This window comes from Hemitrygon akajei, chromosome 4 (genome assembly GCF_048418815.1).
Source record: "Hemitrygon akajei chromosome 4, sHemAka1.3, whole genome shotgun sequence".
NCBI lineage: Eukaryota > Metazoa > Chordata > Chondrichthyes > Myliobatiformes > Dasyatidae > Hemitrygon > Hemitrygon akajei.
Window position 1 is genome coordinate 36,636,962 of NC_133127.1, and position 8,862 is coordinate 36,645,823.

Below are 8,862 nucleotides of genomic sequence, written 5' to 3' on the forward strand. Positions count from 1 at the left end.
TCCCTCATGTTTATCCAACTTCCCCTCACTACCTTATTCCCAAAGGGGGTAAGTCCAACGTTCTCCCCACTCCCTGGCTGGTTTATAAAATACAACAACCATCCTTGGCATGTATACACACATTCAGATTTTTCCAATTTCAGCAAAATGAAATGGTGAACTTGTCACCTCAGTTAAGATTTTGTAGTTTATTTCCTGACAATAAATGTCAGTTTCAGTGTATAAAGACTGATTTACCTATGGAGGAAGCTGAGAGATGTGTGTGTCAAAAGGGCAGGCAGGTAGGCTGAGGTGGTGGCATGACTCTTGGTACAAAAAAATGAAATCAAATCATTGGAAAGAGGTGACATATGATCAGAGGGTGTTGAATCATTGTAGGTAGAAGTAAGGAACTACAAGGGTAAAAAGACACTGATGGGAGTTGTATACAGTGCCCAAACAGTAGTAAGGACGTGGTCTACAAATTACAGCAGGAGATAGAAAATGTATGTCAGAAGGGCAATGTTACGATGGTCATGGGGGACTTCAATATGCAGGTAGATTGGGAAAATCGGGTTGGTTCTGGATCCCAAGGGGGGTACTTTCTGGAATGCCTACAAGATGGCTTTTTAGTCGTGGTTGAGCCCACTAGAGGATCAGCTATTCTGGTTTGGATGTTGTGCAATAAACTCGAACTGATCAGAAAGCTTAAAGTAAGGGAACCCTTAGGGCCTGAAATTTGAGAAGGAAAAATTAAAGTCATATTTATCAGTATTACAGTAGAGTAAAGGGAATTACAGAGGCATGAGAGAGGAGACGGCCAAAATTGTTTGGAAAAGAACTCTGGCAGGGATGATGGCTAGGAGTTCTGGGAGCAATTCGCAAGGCGCAGTATATATACATCCCAAAGATGAAGAATATTCTAAAGGCAGGATGATATATCCGTGGCTGACTAGCGGAGTCAAAGCCAACATAAAAGCCGAAGAGGGGGCAATTAATAAAGCAAAGATTAGTGGGAAATTAGAGAATTGGGAAATCAATGGAAGGCAACTAAAAAAGTCTTAAAGGAGGAAAAGGTGGAATAAGAAGGTAAGCTAGCCAATAATATAAAAGAGAATACCAAAATTTCTTCAGATATATCAAGTGCAAAAGAGGCAAGAATAGATGCTGGGCAGCTGAAACGTAATGCTGAATAGGTAGTAACGGGGAACAAGCATATGGCAGACCAACTGATTACGTATTTTGTGTCAGTCTTCACTGTGAAAGTATGGTGGAAGTTCCAGGTATCAGGAGGCATGAAGTGTGTGAAGTTAACATTACTAGAGAGAAGTTTCTTGGGAAACTGAAAGGTCTGAAGGTAGTTAAGTTGCCTGGTCCAGATGGTGTACACCCCAGAGTTCTGAAAGGGGTAGCTGAAGAGAATGTGGAGGCATTAGTAATGATCTTTCAAAAATCACTTGATTCTGGAATGGTTCCAGAAGACTGGAAAATTGCAAATGTCACTCCACTCTTCAAAAAGGGAGAGAAGCAGAAGAAAGGAAATTATAGGCCAGTTAGTTTGACCTCAGTGTGTCGGCGCATGATAAAATAGGCCGTAGTCACAATTGTTCCCTCAAGGGAAAATCTTGCCTGACAAACCTGTTGAAATTCTTCATAGAAATGAGGAGCACTATAGACAAAGGAGAATCAACTGATGTTGTGTACTTGGATTTTCAGAAGGCCTTTGACAAGGTGCCACACACCAGGCTGCTTAACAAGTTAAGAGCCCATGGTATTACAGAAAAGATATATGCATGGATAGAGCATTGGCTGATTAACAGGAGGCAAACAGTGGAAATAAAGGGAGCCTTTTCTAGCTGGCTGTAGTGACTAATGGTGTTCTACGGAGGTCTTTGTTGGGACTGCTTTATTTTGTGTTATATGTCAATGATTTGGATGATGGAATTGATGGCTTTGTGGCCAAGTTTGCAAACGATATGAAGATAGTTGGAGGGACAGGTAGTTTTGAGGAAGTAGAGAGGCTATAGAAGACTTGGACAGATTAGAAGAATGGGCAAAGAAGTGGCAGATGGAATATAGTGTTGGGAAGTGTATGGTAATGCACTTTGGTAGAGAAATAAAAGCATAGACTATTTGCTAAATGGAGAAAAAATTCAAAAATCTGAGGTGTTGAAGGGTCTTGGGAGTCCTCGTACAAGATTCCCCAAGTGTTAAATTGCAGGTTGAGTCAGTAATGAGGAAGGCAAATGCGATATTTGCATTCATTTCAAGAGGACTAGTATATAATAGCAAGGATATACTGTTGAGGCTTTATAAAGCACTGATGAGGTTTCACTTAAAGTATTGTGAGCAGTTTTGGGCCACTTATCTAAGAAAGGATGTGCTGACGTTGGAGAGGGTCCAAAGGATATTTACGAAAATGATTCTAGGGTTGAAAGGCTTGTCATATGAGGAGCATTTGATGGCTTCGACCTCTACTCAATGGATTCAGAAGAATGCAGGGTGGTCGAATTGAAACCTCTTGAAAGGCCTTGATTGAGTGGATGTGGAGAGAATGTTTCCTGTAGTGGGAGAGTCTAAGACCAGAGGACACAGCCTCAGAATAGAGGGTTGTCCTTTTAGCACAGAAATGAGGAGGAATTATTTTAGCTGGAGACCGGTGAATCCGTGGAATTTGTTGCCACAGGCAGCTGTGCAGGCCAAGTCAATGCGCATATTTAAAGCAGAGACTGATAGATTCTTGATTAGTCAGGGCATGAAGGGATATGGGGAGAAGGCAGGAGATTGAGGCTGAGAGTATGGATTAGTCATGTTGAAATGGTAGAGCCAAATGGCCTAAATCTGCTCTTATATCTTATGGTATTATGGACTCTGTTCCTGACACATACCGCCCATAATGTGAATTATGGTTCATTTCTTGTCTGAGACATCTGTCCTTAGTGTTGTCCAGCATTGACACACCAACAGGCATCTCCACAGTTGCAAAGTTTCTTCAGTCAGGTTGACATATTTGTATTTCCACTGAGTAACTCATTGGCTGATCTCCAGTGAATCGAGAGCTGTAGAAACTTTTGCAGTGAGATCTCCTGTAGCCCCTGTGGTGCCATTTACATCAGGACCTTCCTCACAGTATCTTTTTAGAGGCCTCCTCACATTCCTCCCTTCTCTAGTAAAGGGCAAATTGCAACATGGCTCATTTATGAAGCTAAGCATATGTTACACCTTTCTCTTTTCGTATACTACCTGCAAACTCAAAGAACACTCACATAATGCTATCCAGAGCATTGTGTTGATGAAGGAGAAGGGATTCCACCATCCCACACCCAGCCCATGTAACAGGAAACGATCACTTGGCTATTTTTAGTTTTTTGTGGGATTGTGCTATACACCAACTGACTGCATTTCCTACATCACAATACTCTATTAACTTCTGCATTAATTACAGCAAAGTAATAGGGGGATGTACTTAACGTATTGTAGAATTTATAGCACTTTTGAGCTGGAGCAGCCTAGCCTGATCCCATTTGACTGGTCTTCCTTTGCCAAATGCTGAAGTACTTTATACCTTCCCTCAGTGCCTCCTCCTAGCGAAGTGTTGACAGTACAACAAAGCTTGGGTATTAACGCTACATGGTGAAACAGCAAGACCTGTACTCGGCTAAGGTTCCAAGCCTGGAGGCAGAAGGGCAGTGTCTGAGGGGTCACAGTGGGTGGCACAGACATGAGGGAACATATTATGGCACAGGTTGTAAGAAGATTTTGCCATGGTGCTTGTCCTCACTGTCAACTCCATGGGAATGAGGGTGAAAGGACCCTCTGTTGGCCGAGCAGATGTTAGTGATGTTCACTTGTTTACCTCGGTCCCAGTTTGAATCTTTACCTGGTTATACTTGTTTATGTTGAGAGTCACAAATTAGACAGGGTTGGAACCCAGGTTCACCACAGACAAAACCCACAGCTCCCTCTGCATGACAGCTGTAAATATCCGTGGGTGTGTTTACCTGAATGACTAAGTTTAGTGGGACACTAAATCTTGCCAATCCCTTGTGGATTCGTGTGTTTGATAAGTGAAGTAGGAAAACTTTCTCTGGGGGACTGAATACTCTTCACTGTTGGCATTTGGAATCGGTGGCAAGAACTGTGCACAGCTGGGGTGAGCAAAGCTCTCGCTGCCTTAGCCCTGTCCCTGAACCAATTACTGAACTTTGAGGCTTCCACACAATCTGAGGGAAAATCTGACTGAAACCTACAAGATACTCATAGGGCTTGACAAGTTAGATATCAGAATGTTTCACCTTTGGGAGAGTCGAAAAGGGGACAAGGTGAGGAGTGATGATTTAAAACTGCGGAACATGGAAACCTCTTCCTTACAAGGAAGGCGGATCTCTAGAAATGTCTTCTGTGGAGGCTGGATCAGTGAGGGTATTTATAGGGGAAGGAGATATACTTTTAAAAGATTGAAGGGGGAGAAGAGTCTCTAGGATATGGCCCAGGAGGAGACAAGCCGCGGTCATAATGAAAGATCAGGCTTGGGACGCTGAGTAGCCTACTCCTATGTCCTTGTGATCAGCAAATTGAAGATTGGTAACGTTAATGTCCTGTTCAATATAGAGTGGCCGTCAAACATCTCTGATGAACATGATGCTGGAGTCCGTCAGTGATATTCTGGATGGTCTACAAATCACTGAGGAGGTGGTATAGGAAAACAGCACTTTGAGTGGATAAATCCCTTGGCCCACATGCAATACACCATGGCTCACCGAGGCGAGTCAGGGAGAAATTACAGAGACCGTGGACAGGCCTTCCAAACATCTTGGGCGGAGGCTACAGTCTGCAAAACAGCAAATGTTAAACTGTGTGCAGGGATAAAGCAGTAATCACAGATCTGTCTCTTTAACTGGGCAAAGAGGAAAGTTCTTTGAACAGCTGGAACAGAATTGGAGTGATTTCAATAAGTGTACTGGTCAGTGAAATCTAAGGTGGATTTGTCAAAGGTAAATTGTGCTTAACTAATAAAAGAAAGGTGTTATAATCAGAATCAGGTTTATTATCTCCAGCATGTGTCATGAAATGTGCAGTTCAATGCAATACATGATACTTTAGAAAAGAAAAATATAAATATGTAAATCAACATATTTAAAAAGTGAAAAAACAGAAATAATTAAAAAAAAAGTGAGGTAGTGTTCATGGGTTCAATGTCATTTAGGAATCGGATGACAGAGGGGAAGAAACTGTTCCTGAATCGCTGAGCGTGTGCCTTCAGGCTCTGTACCTCCTTCCTGGTGGTAACAATGAGAAGAGGGCATGTCCTGGATGATGGGGGTCCTTAAAAATGGACATCGCCCTTCTGAGGCACCACTCCTTGAAGATGTCTTGGGTACTGTGGAGGCTAGTACCCAAGATGGAGCTGACTAATTTTACAGCTTTCTGTAGCTTCTTTCAGTCTTGTGCAGGAGCCCCCCACCCCACCATACCAGACAGTGATGCAGCCTGTCAGAGTGCTCTCCACGGTACATCTATAGAAGTTTTCAGGTGTTTTATTTGACAAACAAAATCTCTTCAAACTCCTAATGAAATATAGCTGCTGTCTGGCCTTCTTCAGAGCTGCATCGATAAGCTAGGAACAGGTTAGATCCTCAGAGATATTGACCGTCAGGAACTTGAAACTGCTATGTCGACTTCTGATTCCTCTGAGAAATGGTTCGTGTTCCTTATCTTACCCTTTCTGAAGTCCACAGTCAGCTCTTTTGTCTTACTGACATTGAGTGCAAAGTTGTTGCTGCGACACCATTCAGCTAACTAGTACATCTCACTCCTGTACACCCTCTCATCTCCATCTGAGATTCTACCAACAATGGTCGTATCATCAGCAAATTTATAGATGGTATTTGACCTATCCCTAGCCACATAGTCATGGGTAAAGAGAGAGTAGAGCAGTGGGCTAAGCACGCCTCCCTGAGGTGTCCCAGTGTTGATTGTCAGTGCTTCCAAATGAGACCAGGGAAGATGTAACATAACAGATATCGTCAAGAATGAGTCCCTTGGAACAAAGTCGACTGTAGCAGCACCAGTAAAAACATGTGCAGTTATCATGGGGCAGCATTGACGGGGTGTTTCTCAATCTGGCCAGATTTCAGATTGGAGCTCCTGCAGTCAGCTTTACTTAATTGTCCGGAGTAGGGTGTACAGGTCACAGTCTACAAGCTGAAGATGGGAGGCATAGTAGACTGTGAGAAAGGAGGCTATGATTGTCAAGGCTGGTGGAAGGAGTGTATAGGCGGCAGATTTTATAATAATGTTGCCAGGGCTCAGGGGTCCAAGTTGTAATAAGAAGTTGGGTAGGTCTAGGACTTAATTCTTTGGAGTGTAGGAAGCTGAGGAGTGACATTATAGAGATCAAAAAATCATGAGGGACATAGGATGAATGTGTAATTTTTTTCCCAGGGAAAGGACATGGATTAGAGGGATCTGAGAGGCAACTTCTTCACATAGAGGGCTTGGGTATGTGAAAAAAGTTGCTGGTGAAAGCAACACACACAAAATGCTGGTGGAATACAGCAGGCCAGGCAGCATCTATAGGAAGAAGCACTGTCAATGTTTCGGGCCGAAACCCTTTGTCAGGACTAACTGAAAGAAGAGATAGTAAGAGATTTGAAAATGGGAGGGGGAGGGGGGAGATCCAAAATGATAGGAGAAGACAGGAGGGCGAGGGGTGAAGCTAAGAGCTGGAGAAGGGAGGGGATCATGGGACGGGAGGCCTAGGGAGGAAGAAAGGAGGAGGGGAGCACCAGAGGAAGATGGAGAACAGGCAAGGAGTGATTGTGAGAGGGGCAGAGAGAAAAAAAGGAGGGGGGAAAATAAATAAATAAGAGATGGGTTAAGAAGAGGAGGAGGGGCATTAACGGAAGTTAGAGAAATCAATGTTCATGCCATCAGGTTGGAGGCTCCCCAGACGGAATATAAGGTGTTGTTCCTCCAACCTGAGTGTGGCTTCATCTTGACTGTAGAGGAGGCCATGGTTAGACATATCAGAATGGGAATGGGATGTGGAATTAAAATGTGTGGCCACTGGGAGATCCTGCTTTTTCTGGCGGACAGAGCGTAGGTGTTCAGCGAAACGGTCTCCCAGTCTGCGTCGGGGTCTCACCAATATATAAAAGGCCGCACCGGGAGCACCGGACACAGTATACCACACCAGTGTTGCCTCACCTGGAGGGACTGTCTGGGGCCCTGAATGGTGGTGAGAGAGGAAGTATAAGGGCAGGTGTAGTATTTGTTTCGCTTACAAGGATAAGTGCCAGGAGCGAGATCGGTGGGAAGGGATGGGGGTGGGGGGGGGGGGGATGAATGAACAAGGGAGTTCGCGTAGGGAGCAATCCCTGTGGAAAGCAGAAAGGAGGGGGGAAAGATGTGCTTGGTAGTGGGATCCCGTTGGAAAGTAGCTGAGGCAAGTACAATGACAACATTTAAAAGACATTTGGATAGGTTAATTCATGGGGAAAGTTTAGAGAGATTTGGGCCAAACATGGGCAAATGGATCTAGTTTACATGGGAATCTTGGTTGGCATAGATGAGTTAGGCTAAAGGGCCTTTTTCCATGCTGAGCGACTCTATGACTTTAAACGGGATTAACTGAGGAGAAATATGAAATGTTATACTTTGGTAGGAAGAATGACAGGAGGGAAATTAGACCAGAGGCCAGAAAGGGGCAAAGGAAGAGGGTGATCAAGGGTCTGTCTGCATGGATGCATTGAAAGTGGCAGAGCAGGCTGAGAAAGTGGTTGAAAATACAAACAGATACCTGGACCAGATAAATAATAGCACATAATGCTGGAACAAGGAAGTCATGGTCCATTGAAGATTGGTCCACCTACAACTGGAATGTTATATCCAATCCTGGCTGCCACACGTTAGTGAATTTTTTCTGCATCTTCCACAAAACCTTCTCATCATCCCTAAAGTTAATCCAGAGATGAGGGACTGGAGCGTTATAGGAGCTGAACTTGTTCTCCTTGGAAGAGAGAATGGTGGAAAGAGGTCTGGTAGAGGGATTTAACATTTTGAAGGGTTTAGACAAAGTAAATAAGAAGATACTGTTCCTGTGTGTGGAGAATGAAGAACCAGGGGATGTTGAATGATAGTAATTAGGAATAAACCTAAAATGACATCAGGAACAATTATTTTTTTCCTCATGACTAGTCTGGGTTTGGAATGCATTTCTAGGGAGAGCACAAGGGCCAAGTTCATTTGAGGGACCTGGATGAGTATCTGAAATGAATGGAAGGGGTGTGGGACCAGTTGAATTGCTATTATTTAGATCTAGTACAGACATGAAGGTCTTCTATGTTATAATTATTTCTTGATAACATCACAAATAATTATTGTTTCCTCTGTGTCTTGCGGTTTCTCCCTTTCCCTGTTCTAGGAAGTGGCAGCAAAGGGGTTCAGTGACTGAATTGTATCCACATGTATGGATTCATGGATGGTTTCAATCCCAGCATAGCAATTTGGAATTTAAATTCTCTTAATTAAGGAAATCTGGAATGAAAATGGGGTTCATGTGTGTACAGAGCTGATAGTAGATACTATCATTCCAGACTGAACTGAACTCATTTAATCACCCTGCAGGGAAACAAAGCCCTTCGACCCAATGACCAACCATTTACATTAATAATGCATTGATCCTACTTTCTGTTCTCACCATATTCCCATTAACTCCCCCAGATTCTATCACACAGTTACACTTTGGGTGCAATTTACTGCAGCCAGTTAACCAAATGACCCACACACCTTTGGGCTGTGGGAGGAAACCAGATCACCTAGAAGAAACCCATGCAGTCATAGGGAGAGCGTACAAATTCCATACAGATAGCACCAGAGGTC